We start from the raw sequence: 15,635 nt of genomic DNA on the forward strand, positions 1-15,635 counted from the left end.
ATTGTTCAGTATTTTAAAGGTTTCGCTCTATTACTCTCTCATTTGCATATATCTAAGCATATAGATTAGATATAGATTTAGATTAGATTTTTTAGTCAGGTAAAGGTACATACATTGCAGATGAGTTACAAAGGGAAAGACAATGACTAGATTTCACTAGCTCTATTGGAAGAGAAACGTCTGCAAGACAAGTGTGGGCAAAAATTAAGGTAGCTAAGGGGAGCAGAGCCCGGCCTGCGGCTCACAACGACCCCCAGGGTAAGGCTGAAGAACTAATTCACAAGTGGAGTGATGCAGCATCATCCTCCTCCCTCCCTGCAGAAGTAAGCAGGGAACAGCTCCTCCGACATAATGACAGAAGGATTAGGATAAAAAGAGCACAATCTAGTGATGACGAGTATGGGGAACCAATTACAGCCAAGGAAGTAAAGGGGGCTATGAAAAGGGTAAAAGTACAGCACCTGGTGAAGATGGCGTCACCTACGACATACTCAATGCACTGTGTGAAGTGTCTGGCAATCCACTACTCCACCTGTTTAACAAGTCATTCCTATGTGGAGTGTTGCCCACACAATGGAAACATGCAATAATGGTCCCAATACCGAAACCCAATGACCCTGGCAATTATAGACCTATCAGTCTCATGTAATGCACTTGGAAGATGCTTGAAAGGATCATCCTAAACCGACTATTGCACAAAATAGGCAGGTTAGGGGAGGGGTCAATGGATTTGTTAAAGGACGGAGGACAGCAAACTATAGTTAATTACCTTGCTAATGATACAGCTAAGTACTCCCAATAAACTCGCACCTCGGGGCAAAATTTTAAAATTTAAAATACAATACCTAAAGCCACTAATACGCATAGCGTTTCGGGCAAGTATATACGAAGTAAAACCCAAACAAAGAACTGACTCCGTAGGACCCATAAAAGATGAGACTAACAATTTTAAGTTGTATCATAAAAGGGCGGCAAACACTCTCAATGAATACCTAACATCAGTGTTCACACTAGAAAGCTTGAATGACATCCCATCACCAACACAAATGTTTGTCGGAGGTAAGGAGAATGAATTAAGAGAAATACCAATTACACGCGACACAATCAGGAAGAGCATTGACAAACTAAAAGACTCAGAAGCCCAAAGTGTAAATGGATTTAAGTCCCAAGTCGTAAAGGAACTGGCAAATTAATTGGGTGGTTGTAGGTAGGAGCTGCCTCGTATGGGCCGGTGGGCCTTCTGCAGTTGCCTTTGTTCTTGTGTTCTTGTGTTCTTATGTTGAGTAGCAACTTTTGCAAATTTGCAGATGATACAAAAATAGGCAGGGAAATTAACACGGAAGAAGACTCACTATCACTTCAAGTTGATCTAAATAGGGTTTTGAAATGGTCAAAAGATTGACAGATGCAGTTTAATGCTGATAAATGTAAAGTTTTGAGACTAGGTAATGATGATAGTTACAAGATACGAGCTAGATGGTGTTGAGATTGCGAAGTCGGATTGTGAAAGGGATCTGGGAGTTATGATTAGTAAGAATTTAAAACAAAAGGATCAATGCATGAATGCTCGTAATAAGGCAAATAGGACACTGGGATTTATTAATCGAAGTGTTAGTAACAAGACACCTGGTGTGGTTCTTCAGCTATATCTTGCTCTGGTTAGGCCCCATTTACATTATGCAGTTCAGTTTTGGTCGCCATATTATAGAATGAATATAAATTCACTTGAACGTGTCTAGAGTAGGGTGATTAAGTTAATTCCCCAAAATAGAAATCTTTTATATGAAGAAAGATTAACAAAGCTTAAATTGCATTCACTGGAAAAGCGAAGAGTTAGGGGTGATATGATAGAGGTTTACAAGTGGATGAATGGACATAACAAAGGGGATATTAGTAGGGTATTAAAAGTATCAACACATGACAGAACACAAAACAATGGGTATAAATTGGATAAGTTTAGATTTAGGAAAGACTTGGGTAAATACTGGTTTGGCAACAGGGTTGTTGATTTGTGGAACCAATTACCGCGTAACGTGGTGGAGGTGGGGTCCCTCGATTGTTTCAAGCGTGGGTTGGACATGTATATGAGTGGGTTTGGGTGGTTATAGATAGGAGCTGCCTCGTATGGGCCAATAGGCCTTCTGCAGTTACCTTTATTCTTATGCTCTTAATTCACTATGCTTGCCAGTGAAACTCCTTTTCAGAAAATCGCTGGACCATGGAATAGTTCCCCTAGTAATAGTTGAAGGTGATGTAGTGATCGAGTAATCCATATACTCCATTATCTCATCATCATAATGGCATAACTAATTACACAAGCATTAATCCTATCCCTATTTACAGGTAACGGTTTTCCACCCTTCTATATCTTACTGTGAGGTGTCGTCACCGTACATAAGCAAGCGACTTGAGAATAGCACATTACGGGCTATTCATGCCCGTGCCACCTCTTGGGTGGCTTAATCTTTATAAATAAATCAGAATAGCACACACCACCACCATTTGGTCACCACTTGGTCCGGGAGACATCTCCCGTCACGCAGGGTGCAGTTGCACCTCCACAGATCTCCAGTATCAGCTCTTGATACTGGTAATGGCTCAAAAGGGCCACCACTTACGGGCTATTCATGCCCGTGCCACCTTTTCGATGGTTTAATCGTCATCTTGGACACATTTATGGGAGACATCTCCCGTCACGCTGAGTGCACTTGCACCTCCACAGATCTCCAGTATCAGCTCTTGATACTGGTGATGGCTCGAAAGGGCCACCACTTACGAGCTATTCATGCCCGTGCCATCTTTTGGGTGGCTTCATCTTCATCTTCTTCATCTGTTTAAAACAGGGGAGACATCTCCCGTCACGCTGGGTGCAGTCGCACCTCCACAGATCTCCAGTATCATCTATTGATACTGGTGATGGCTCAAAAGGGCCACCACTTACCAATTCATGCCCGTGCCACCTATTGGGTGGCTTCATCTTCATCTTAACACATTCACAAGGGAGACATCTCCCATCATGCAGGGTGCATTCGCACCTCCACAGATCTCCAGTATCAGCTCTTGATACTGGTAATGGCTTAAAATGGCCACCACTTACGGGCTATTCATGCCCGTGCCACCTTTTGGGTGGCTTAATCTTCATCATCATCAGCACACACCACACGGGAGACATCTCCCGTCACGCAGGGTGCAGTCGCACCTCCACAGATCTCCAGTATCAGCTCTTGATACTGGTAATGGCTCAAAAGGGCCACCACTTGCGGGGTATTCATGCCCGTGTCACCTCTTGAGTGGCTTAATCTTCATCAATCAATCGAATAGCACACAGTACAATCTCCAGTCAAGAATGTAGCACTCGGCGTGTACAGTTCTAATCGACCCAAGACGCTACAGCCTCGACACAGAGCAGACAGCAGACTACGACCGTTGTTCAGGTCCATGTAAACTACATCTACCCGAAGTCCTTCGTCTGAATAGCCAGTTACCAGTTACAGGAGATACTTTTTCACCCACAGAGTTATTAACTCATGGAACCGCCTACCCACCGAAGCGGTACGTGGCAAAACGATGCTGATTTTCAAAATATACCTGGAAAAGATCATTCCTCCCTACACCTGGGGGGTACCTTCGTTAAAGTAAAAAGGTATACAGAAATAACAAAGAAAATAGATATGAATACTATTACCTTCGATGTTAGTAGTAGTTGTGCAAGTGAGGAGAAAGAAAAAATATTACGGAGTTCATGGATGAAAGTAGATTGATAATATTATCTTGGAACGTTAATGGATTAAAAACTAGAGCGGTGGATGTACACTATTATACTCTTAGAGAGAATATTAACATAGCAGCACTCCAGGAAACTGGGAAGAGGGATGGTAACAATCTGAACATGAAGATGAACATGTTGAACATGAAGATGTTCAACTGCTGGGCGAGCCCTCTCCTCATCTGAGGGAAGGGAGATTAGATTATGCTTGTCTGATAAATGCTGAGGGCATAGAGGAGAATTGTCTTACTGTGGATGAAATGCTAAGAGATTTTGCATTACAAATACAGCTTAAACTAGATAAAAAGCATGCCTGCCTTCAGAGGAAAAGCTTAAAGTTTAATAAGGGAGAATTAAGGGGTCTTGTTGGTCATATTAAGTCTTGGTATGATACTTATAAGCCAGATTCGGCAGAAGCATTTTATTAAGATTTAATTAAGGAGGTAGATGTATTTAATGCAACATTGAACCGGAAAACATCTGGTATAGAAAAGCATCCCCCCATAAAAGTGTGCGGAGAAGAGAAAGGAAATTTGGAGCAAGTATTGGCAGGAGTTTGCAGAGAAAGTTAGGAGTAACAAACTTGAAGGAAATCTGGCAAGACATAAATGAAATAAGGGGTAAAAAGCATAATTTTGTTGCACATCCTGACCAGTAAGGAATTGCAAAAGGTCTCGTAAATAAATGGGCGGAAGCTGCCAAACTTAGTTCATTTAATTACCCGCTGTAACGAGAGAGTCTTTTGATTCTTGGAAAGATCTAAGAAAGGATTTTATACTTACAGCAGGTAACAGTGGTGATGTCACTTGCACAGGTATTACCAGAGAAGAACTAATAACGGCGATTAAAGTTGGGAAATCTACCGCCCCCTGGGGAGGATGGAGTAACTTATGAAATACTTAATGAACTTGCCATTATGACGAAAAGCCCGCTGTTAGACCTCTTTAATATTAGTTATAAAGAGGGCAGAATTCCCAGTAAATGAAAAAGAACTATGATCATCCTTATCCCTAAAGCCAATGGAGAGTACAGACCTGTGTCTTTAACCTCGTGTTTTTGTAAAATGATGGAGAGGATCATTTTAAATAAACTTTTGTATATAATAGGTGATCAGCTGTCTAATAATTTTTCGGGTTCCTCAGAGGAAAAAGTACCTCTGACTGTATTATTAAATGTCTAGCTAATGGTAATGATTATTATAGAATTTTTATTGATTTATAAGGAGCTTTTGATAAAGCCAACAAAGAGGTTATTTTATATGAATTAGCTGGTCTTGGTGTTGAAGGGAGATTATTGCGCTGGGTAGGGGATTATCTTCAGGAAAGGAAGGCTCAGGTGTGGTATCAAGGTTGTATGGTTCAAGGTATCAAGGTCAAGAACTCTGCACACCTCAGGGAGGAGTGTTGAGTCTCACCCTGTTTAATGTACTAATGAATAAGATAGCATCTGAGAAATACTCAAATTGGGTAACTCCAATCATATATGCTGATGATATTTTGTTTCAGGGCAAAGATATTTCAAAGATTCAAACAGTGTTGGACAATTTCGGAAACCAGTGTCACCACATGGGACTAGTGGTTAATGAAGACAAAACTAAAGTTTGAATGTAGAAGTCGGAGGCCCATTATATTGGAAATAAACGGTAAAAATATAGAGTTAATATATATAAATATTTAGGCATATATGTTGGATATACCTATGAGAGTTTGGAAACTGAGATGAACAGACTGTTGACTCAATGTCGGAAGAGATTACAACCTCTGAAGGCCTTGGCATGCTGTGGAAAGGAGTGGGAGTCCAAGTGCTACGAATGATGTACTTGAGTACTGTAAGATTTCTTATTGATTATGCTGCACCTGTCATTTCTTGTTTTGGTAAAGGTAGGATGGGCAAGTTGGAGAAGATACAAAATGAAGCCGTTGGGGGTCGTTGTGAGCCGCTGCTACCTTAATTTTTGCCCACACTTGTCTTGCAGACGTTTCTCTTCCAATAGAGCTAGTGAACTCTAGTCAATGTCTTTCCCTTTGTAACTCATCTGCAATGTATGTACCTTTACCTGACTAAAAAATCTAATCTAAATCTATATCTAATCTATATGCTTAGATATATGCAAATGAGAGAGTAATAGAGCGAAACCTTTAAAATACTGAACAATTTGGAGGATATTGATTCATACAAATTCTTCAAAAGGTCAGATGTAACACGAACAAGGAGCAAAGGTTTCAAGCTCAACAAGCCACAGTGTAGGAGTGACAACAAATGCTTTTTAACCCATACGATTATGATCATGGCAATAAGGTTTCTAAAACAGTAGGCATTCTTCCAAAGCCAGACACTGAACTATGTTCCTCGCCCTAACCTAGTCACTCAGCATTATTCACTCATTTATCTATGTCTTGTCTATTTATGTCTTAAAGGTTACAAGACGTACATTAGTCAATACAATTGGTGCTTAAAATGTTAAGGATCTCTTGTGAAACACGGGTATTAATAAAAAAATTTATTATGTAAAATAAATAAAAAAGGCCCAAGGGCCATGAAGTAACAAGAATGCAAGGCCGGCACAAGCTGGCGTAAGTAGAGAAGACGGAAGATTCTTCATATTAAAAGACCCTGCTTCTCCAAGATGGCAGTCACACCCTGCTTGCCCTGGACAATCACCATATGGAGAAGGACTGTTTACTGTGAAGGGAAGTCCACAAATGCAATGCCAGCATGAGTCAGTCTTGAAGGGTAAACGATGATGGCACCCTCACAGTAACACAAAAGCCGAGCAAGCCCAGTGAGGAAGACCTGTTGATGGGAAGGAGGAGAATCATTAGTCACAACAAAATCCACATAGAAACAAAGGAGAGAAAAAAAATAAAGTGGATGTCTTCTTTTTGTATAGACATAATAAATATTGCCATTTGGCTATGTATTTATATGATATATAATAGAATACAGCATAAAACAAAATAAGAAGGGTGATAGGAGAAGAAAAGATTAGTGTTCAGTGAGAATCCACAAGGTCTTCTCTGAATACTCTATTTTCTTCAAGGCTGTGGGTCCCTACAATTGCACCAGAGGTGGTACACACCCCTATTATTATTTAAACAGGTGAGTACACACACGGTGTTAGCAAACTTAGCCTCCAAACACACACACACACATGGTATCAGCAAGCTTAGCCTCCAAACACACACACACACATGGTATCAGCAAGCTTAGCCTCCAAACACACACACACACATGGTATCAGCAAGCTTAGCCTCCAAACACACACACACACATGGTATCAGCAAGCTTAGCCTCCAAACACACACACACACACACGGTATCAGCAAGCTTAGCCTCCAAACACACACACACACACATGGTATCAGCAAGCTTAGCCTCCAAATACACACAGGTATCATCAAGCTTAGCCTCTAAACACACACACACACACACAAACGGTATCAGCAAGCTTAGCCTCCAAACACACACACACACACACACACATGGTATCAGCAAGCTTAGCCTCCAAACACACACACACATGGTATCAGCAAGCTTAGCCTCCAAACACACACACACATGGTATCAGCAAGCTTAGCCTCCAAACACACACACACAGAAAATGGGGACATTGAAACAGTTGATAAACTTGATTTCAAGAGAGAGAGGTCACTATGGGGAACTTCAAATTTTTTTTAATAAGTAATTAGGCAGACTTGTTGCTAGACAGGGAAGTAAATTAAATGTATGCCAAATTTTGCAAAATATACAATGAAGGCACACAAACATTCATACCAAAACAGAGATGCAGGGCCAGAAAACAGGATTGGTTCAACAGAAATTGAGAGAGGGCCACAGACCAAAAGACACAAACATGGAATGAAAGACATTGAAAAACTACAAGCAGATGTCAACAAAGTTTTCGATTGGGCAGCAGAAAATAACATGATGTTTAACAGTGATAAATTTCAGGTACTCAGGTACGGCAAAAATGAGGATCTGAAACATAATACAGGGTACAAAACACAATCGAATCTTCCCATAGTAGAAAAACAGCATGTCAAGGATTTGGGAATAATGATGTCCGACGATCTAACGTTTAGGGAGCATAACCAAGCAAATATTGCGTCGGCCAGAAAAATGATCGGATGGATTATGAGAACTTTCAAATCCAGGGATCCCATCACAATGGTTGTACTCTTCAAGTCACTTATGTTGTCCCGTCTCGAGTACTGCTCAGTATTCACTTCCCCCTTCAGAGCAGGAGAGATTGCTGAAATAGAGGGAATACAGAGAACATATACGGCACGCATAGACGAGATAAAACACCTAAATTATTGGGATCGTCTCAAAGCTCTCCAAATGTACTCTCTAGAAAGGAGACGAGAGAGATACCAAATAATATACACATGGAAGATACTGGAGGGCCAGGTCCCAAATCTACACAGTAAAATAACAACGTACTGGAGTGAACGATATGGAAAAAAATGCAAGATTGAACCAGTGAAGAGCAGAGGTGCCACAGGCACAATCAGAGAGCACTGTATAAACATCAGAGGTCCGCGGTTGTTCAACGTCCTCCCAGCGACTATAAGAAATATTGCCGGAACAACCGTGGACATCTTCAGGAGAAAACTGGACTGTTTTCTAAGAGAAGTTCCGGATTAGCCGGGCTGTGGTGGGTATGTGGCCCTGCGGGCCGCTCCAAGCAACAGCCTGGTGGACCAAACTCTCACAAGTCGAGCCTGGCCTCGGGCCGGGCTTGGGGGGTAGAAGAGCAGAACCCCATCAAGCAGGTATCAAAATAGAAAGAAGCCAAACCCCCAATCATACCAGCGATACAAAGATGCGAGAAACAACTATACAGCAGTAAGGGAAGAGGCAGAAAGAAATTTTTAAAAAGGGATAATGGATAAATGTAAAACAGAACTGGGCCTATTCTAGAAATTCATAAACAACAAATTGCAGGTAAAGGATATTATCCAGAGGTTGAAAATAGGAAACAGATTCACAGAAAATGATAATGCAATGTCTGAAACATTAAACCAAAAGTTCCAAAGTGTGTTTATACAAAATGAAATCTTAAGAGAACCAGACACAATAAGAATTTCTGAGAACATCATAGAGCGTATAGAGGTGTCTAGAGATGAAGTGGAAAATATGCTAAAGTAGCTAAGTAAGAACAAAGCAGTTGGTCCAGATGGAGTTTCACCATGGGTTCTGAGAGAATGTGCATCTGAGCTCAGCCTTCCACTTCACCTGATCTTTCAGGCATCCCTGTGTACAGGAGTCATAGCAAACATGTGGAAAAAGGCTAACATAGTTCCAATCTACAAAAGTGGCAACAGGGAAGACCCCACCTCTCTCAGTTATAGACCTGAATCATTGACAAGTGTAACAGTGAAAAGATTGAAAAAAAAAAAAATAAAAACTAAATGGGTAGAACACCTGGAGAGAAATTATATAATATCACACAGACAGTATTGTTTTCGATCTGGAAGATCCTGTGTATCGAATTTACTCAGTTTCTATGATTGAGCCACAGAGATTTTAAAGGAAAAAGGTAGTTGGGTCGACTGCATCTATCTAGACATAAAAAAGGCTTTCGACAGAGTTCCACATAAGAGGTTGTTCTGGAAACTAGAAAATTTTGGATGGGTGACAGGTAAGCTTCTAACATGGCTGAAAAATTTTCTGACTGATAGAAAAATGAGGGCAGTAATCAGAGGCAATCGGACTGGAGAAGTGTCACAAGTGGAGTACCACAGTACATGCACCAGAAATGTTCATTGTCTACATAAATGATCTACCAGTTGGAATACAGAATTATATAAACATGTTTGCTGATGATGCTAAGATAATGGGATGGATAAGAAATTTAGATGATTGTCATGCCCTTCAAGAAAACCTGGACAAAATAAATATATGGAGCACCACTTGGCAAATGAAATTTAATGTGAATAAATGCCATGTTATGGAATGTGGAATAGAACATAGATCCCACACAACCTACAAATTATGTGAGAAATCTTTATATAATTCTGATAAAAGAAAGAGGTCTAGGGTTGATTCTAGATAGAAAACTATCACTTGAGGCCCACATAAAGAACGTTGTGTGAGGAGCCTATGCCACGCTTTCTAACTTCAGAATTTTGTTTAAATACATGGATGGCGAAATACTAAAGAAATTGTTCACGAGTTTTGTTCGGCCAAGGCTAGAATATGCAGCGGTTGTGTGGTGCCCATATCTTAAGAAGCACATCAACAAACTGGAAAAGGTGCAAAGACATGCTACTAAGTGGCTCCCAGAACTAAAGGGCAAGAGCTATGTGGAGAGGTCAGAGGCATTATATATGCCAAAACTAGAAGACAACAAAAAGAGGTGATAAAATCACTATGTACAAAATAGTAACAGGAATTGATAAAATCGATAGGGAAGATTTCCCGAGACCTGGAACTTCAAGAACAAAAGGTCATAGATTTAAACTAACTAAACAAAGATGCCAAAGAAATATAAAAAAATTTCCTTTCGCATACAGAGTGGTACACGGTTGGAACAAGTGAGAAGGTGGTGGCGGCCAAGACCGTCAGTAGTTTCAAAGCATTATGTGACAAAGAATGCTGGGTAGACGGGACACCACGAGCGTAGCTCTAATCCTGTAACTACACTTAGGTAACTACATTTGGTGTCAGCAAGCTTACCGTCGAAACACAGACAAACAGCCTGCCTATTATTCAAGGCCTTCTCTGAGTACTCTCTATTTTCTTCTCTGAGGCTATGGGTCCCTAATCTTGCACCAGAGGTGGTACAACTTTTAAGTTTTTAACTACTTCACTGAGCACCTGATTTTGGCAAAGACTTCTTAGTGCAATTGTCAAGGACATAGTTCTGGTATTTTTTTGTTTATAAATATTCAGGTATAGTTAATGTCAAAATGTTTCAAAACTCAACAATTTATATTTCAAAACAAAAAAAGTAATGAAAACATTACAAAACATTAAAATATAGCCTAATTAATTAATTAATAAAATAGCACAACTCTCAGAATGTTTAAAGGTGCTTTGAGCAATGAAGTAGTTAATTTTATATATATAATATTATATATATAATATTATATATATAATATATATTTACCTGTGACTACTGCTTAGCAAAAATTTGATCTCTGTGAAAATTGGTCTCGTCATTGCTAGGAGATATTTTAAGACCATGATTTGCTGTGGATGGCACTGTAGTCTTCAAGTCATCAATCTAAAAATAGAGGTAATCTTTTAAAATGTAAATTTTGTATAAAAAAAAATGCAAAAATAAATTGCAAGAATAATATGAAGTTATTATACAATTTTTGTTTAATTATTTAAATATTTGTGAGACATTATTAAGAAATGTATGAAGTACAGATTCTCTAAGACCTGATATGTATCTGCTTATGTTCCACCACATTACATTCAGGGCTGAAGAGAAAACACAGCCAGTAAGGTAATGATCACTTAGGATGGACTGGGATGCTACATGTAGGTTGGGGCTAAGCTGCGTGAGGCTAGGATGCCCAGCCTGCCTTGTCTAGGCTGGGCTGGGCTAGGCAACAATAGGAAGGAGTCAACAAATCTCTGGAGTGCCTTACTTTTCCTGATATCCTTAAAAAAGCAAGAATGATGCCATTTTATAAAGGAGGCGAGACAGCAGACATAAACAATTAAAGAAAAATATCAAATCTACTTATACTTTCAAAAATATTTGATTTTTTTTTTTACAAACATCTCTTCCTACTTTGTAAAATTCAACATGAATACAAACACACACACACATCCCAAGGAAGCAGCCCATAGCAGCTGTCTAACTCCCAGGTACTTATTTACTGTTAGGTGAACCAGATATAGAGAATAACCACAAAATGCTATCTTTATAAGAACTATCTTGTAAAGCCTCTAGTACACGCAGCATTTCAGGCAGGATATATAAAATATTATATATATATATATATATATATATATATATATATATATATATATATATATATATATATATATATATATATATACATACATATATGAATACAAACATACGGGACAAAGAGCCAGAGCTCAACCACCGCAAGCACAACTAGGTGAGTACACACACACACACACACACATTATATATATATATATATATATATATATATATATATATATATATATATATATATATATATATATATATATATATATGTCGTACCTAGTAGCCAGAATGCACTTCTCGGCCTACTATGCATGGCCCGATTTGCCTAATAAGCCAAGTTTTTCTGAATTAATATATTTTCTCTAATTTTTTTCTTACAAAATGATAAAGCTACCAATTTCATTATGTATGAGGTCAATTTACTTTTATTGGAGTTAAAATTAACGTAGATATATGACCGAACCTAACCAACCCTACCTAACCTAACCTAACCTATCTTTATAGGTTAGGTTAGGTTAGGTAGCCGAAAAAGTTAGGTTAGGTTAGGTTAGGTAGGTTAGGTAGTCGAAAAACAAATAATTCATAAAAACTTGGCTTATTAGGCAAATTGGGCCTTGCATAGTAGGCTGAGAAGTGCGTTCTGGCTATTAGGTATGACATATATATATATATATATATATATATATATATATATATATATATATATATATATATATATATATATATATATATATATATGACTGTCAGACCATGGAGGAATGATTTTTTTTAATTTAATTTATATAAAAAATTATTCCTTCTGAAGATGTATTAATATATGAAAGTACTTAAGGAAATTCTTGTTTCAATTCTTCCTCCGTGGTCTGACACTGTCACATTTTTCATCAAGTGTTAATTTTTGTGATTTACACACACGTGGCATGTTTACACACACATTATTTATATTATATATATATATATATATATATATATATATATATATATATATATATATATATATATATATATATATATATATATATATATATATATATATATATATATATATATATATGCAATTGACGATCACAAAACACTGATCATTTTATGCGGAAAATCCACAGAGAAATATGAAATGAGGTGAACGTTTCGGCTTTGTTAAAGCCTTTGTCAACACCAGACTGACCTAACGCAACTGATCTAACTGATCCCGTGGTCAGTCTGGTGTTGACAAAGGCTTTAACAAAGCCGAAACGTTCACCTCATTGCATATTTCTCTGTGGATTTTCCGCATATATATATATATATATATATATATATATATATATATATATATATATATATATATATATATATATATATATATATATATATATATATATATATATATATATATATATATATATATATATATATATATATATATATATATGTCGTACCTAGTAGCCAGAACTCACTTCTCAGCCTACTATGCAAGGCCCGATTTGCCTAATAAGCCAAGTTTTCATGAATTAATGTTTTTTCGTCTACCTAACCTACCTAACCTAACCTAACCTAGCTTTTTTTGGCTACCTAACCTAACCTTACCTATATATATAGGTTAGGTTAGGTTAGGTAGGGTTGGTTAGGTTCGGTCATATATCTACGTTAATTTTAACTCCAATAAAAAAAAATTGACCTCATACATAGTGAAAAGGGTAGCTTTATCATGTCATAAGAAAAAAATTATAGTAAATATATTAATTCAGGAAAACTTGGCTTATTAGGCAAATCGGGCCTTGAATAGTAGGCTGAGAAGTGAGTTCTGGCTACTAGGTACGACATATATATATATATATATATATATATATATATATATATATATATATATATATATATATATATATATATATATATATATATATATATATATGGAACCCTCAACCCTATAAGTGGAGGGTTCCTACATACTCAACCAGAGGTGGTACCCTCTATATATTAATAAAAAGACAAGGCTACCTACCTTGAGGCTACCTTGAGGTGCTTCCGGGGCTTAGTGTCCCCGCGGCCCGGTCGTCGACCAGGCCTCCTTAGGCTATGCTAAATCTTGGCAGGGATTGGCTTGGCTTAGCTGGTCAGGGCTTGGCTAGGGTAGGAAGGACTGGTCATGTTTAATAGCAAGGCAGGGTTAGGCTAGGCAAGACTAGGTAAGGGTATACTGGGATAGGCTTGGCTACGGTAGGCTAGGAAGAGGTAAACTAGGATAAGCAAGGCTGTGCAAGCACTATGCACAGCTAGAATGAACTATGCTAAGATGGTTTTAGCTGGGCTAGGTTAGGATAAGCTGAGTCATGCAGGGCCCCGATTGACCAGTGGAGTCTAATAGTCTAACCTTCTAGCTAGTTTGCTGACCTAAGAGTGTAAATGCCTAGCCCCTAACCTGAGATATATACAAGAGTTGTTACATTCTTGTACAGCCACTAGTACGAGTAGCGTTTCGGGCAGGTCCCTGGAATACGATCCCCGCCGCGAAGAATCGTTTTTTCATCCAAGTACACATTTTACTGTTGCGTTAAACAGAGGCTACAGTTTAGGATTTGCGCCCAGTAAATCCTCCCCGGCCAGGATACGAACCCATGACATAGCGCTCGCGGAACGCCAGGCGAGTGTCCTACCACTACACCACCTGCTGCAATATTATTATAAAAGAAATATTACTTATTATAATCGTAAATACTAAATACCTGTTGTGTTGATTTAGGGGCGACGACGATCGTGGGATCGGATGCGAGCCACAGGTGGCCTACACCATGCTTTCTAAGGCGTCCCTCTCATAACAAAAACAAATCCGTGCATTCATACACAAACAGAGATCCCGTGGTTATGCGAATACTTGCAATTCTTTTACTTAAAATAATAACAATTAGATTAATAATAAATAACATAATTTTTACTCAAGATTCACAAACATCATTAATACTATTTAAAAAAAAAATTTATAAGACATCTAAAAACAGATATACAGACTTTGTGTGATATTTATTTCAACATTATATATTAATAGAATGTTGTAACTATTATTTTTAAATATTAGGTAGTTTCCAGCTACGTAAATCGCATATAAACGTTGCAAAAAGATTTTAGACTGAATTAACACATTACACATTTATGGAGTAATTAACAACAAAACAATCTTTATTTTCATTGCAGAACATATATCAGAGCATACTAGTGACTCATACATTTAAAATAGTGAGATTTTTAAACAATTCGGTTGTAAACCCGCAGAACCGCCTACCCGCCAAAGACGTAACATAAGAAATGGTATATAATTCATTATTTTAAATTACATATATAATCATTAATAATTTTCGGCAGCTATCGAGGTTCTCCATAGTTAAATTCCTGTACTCTAACAAGATGCTACTTGCTGTTTAGCTGTTTAAATTCTTGGAAAATTGTAATGACCAGCGACATAAAATATAACAATGAAATAGTAGCTGGTAACTGTAGGTGAACGAAAAATTAAATTCCAAATTGATTAGATGTTTTTCTAAATATAAAGATCGACCTGAAGGAATTTTATGAATTATGGACTAATTAAACAAAAAAATAGGTAATTTTACTTGAAGAACAGATACCAGAGAATAGTTAGTGAGTACATTTATATTGTATAATGGGAGAAAGCCCCTGGTAGCCGCGAATTAAAATAACCACCTACATTAATTGATAACTAGGAAATAGTATCTGGAAACTTTATCTGAACGAAAACACAATACCAATTTGTTTAGATGTTTTTCTTAATATAAAGATCAACAGTAAGGAATCTTATTCATTATGGACAAATTAACAAAAAAAAAACGATAATTTTCATTGAGGACCATATATTAGAGCATACTTAGTCACTTATATATTAAAAGTATTGTGTATTTTGAACCATTGGGGTTGTAAACAAACAGAACGGCCTACCCGAAAAGTCGTAACATAAAA

General features: G+C 37.7%; 1 long non-coding RNA gene across 2 annotated transcripts; it reads right to left on the minus strand.

The window, feature by feature from the left end:
* Positions 1-6,270: 6,270 nt before the first annotated feature.
* On the minus strand, positions 6,271-14,518 carry LOC138373111 (uncharacterized). 2 transcript variants are annotated; one of them, XR_011231063.1, is made up of 4 exons: positions 14,390-14,490; positions 13,669-13,806; positions 10,881-10,997; positions 6,271-6,559 (listed from the first exon to the last, which is right to left on the minus strand). It is a non-coding gene; the product is annotated as an uncharacterized lncRNA (long non-coding RNA). The 2 variants fall into 2 exon arrangements; XR_011231062.1 differs by having other exon boundaries at positions 6,276-6,559; positions 13,669-13,791; positions 14,390-14,518.
* Positions 14,519-15,635: the final 1,117 nt, after the last annotated feature.

Source organism: Procambarus clarkii, chromosome 41 (assembly GCF_040958095.1).
Source record: "Procambarus clarkii isolate CNS0578487 chromosome 41, FALCON_Pclarkii_2.0, whole genome shotgun sequence".
Lineage (NCBI taxonomy): Eukaryota > Metazoa > Arthropoda > Malacostraca > Decapoda > Cambaridae > Procambarus > Procambarus clarkii.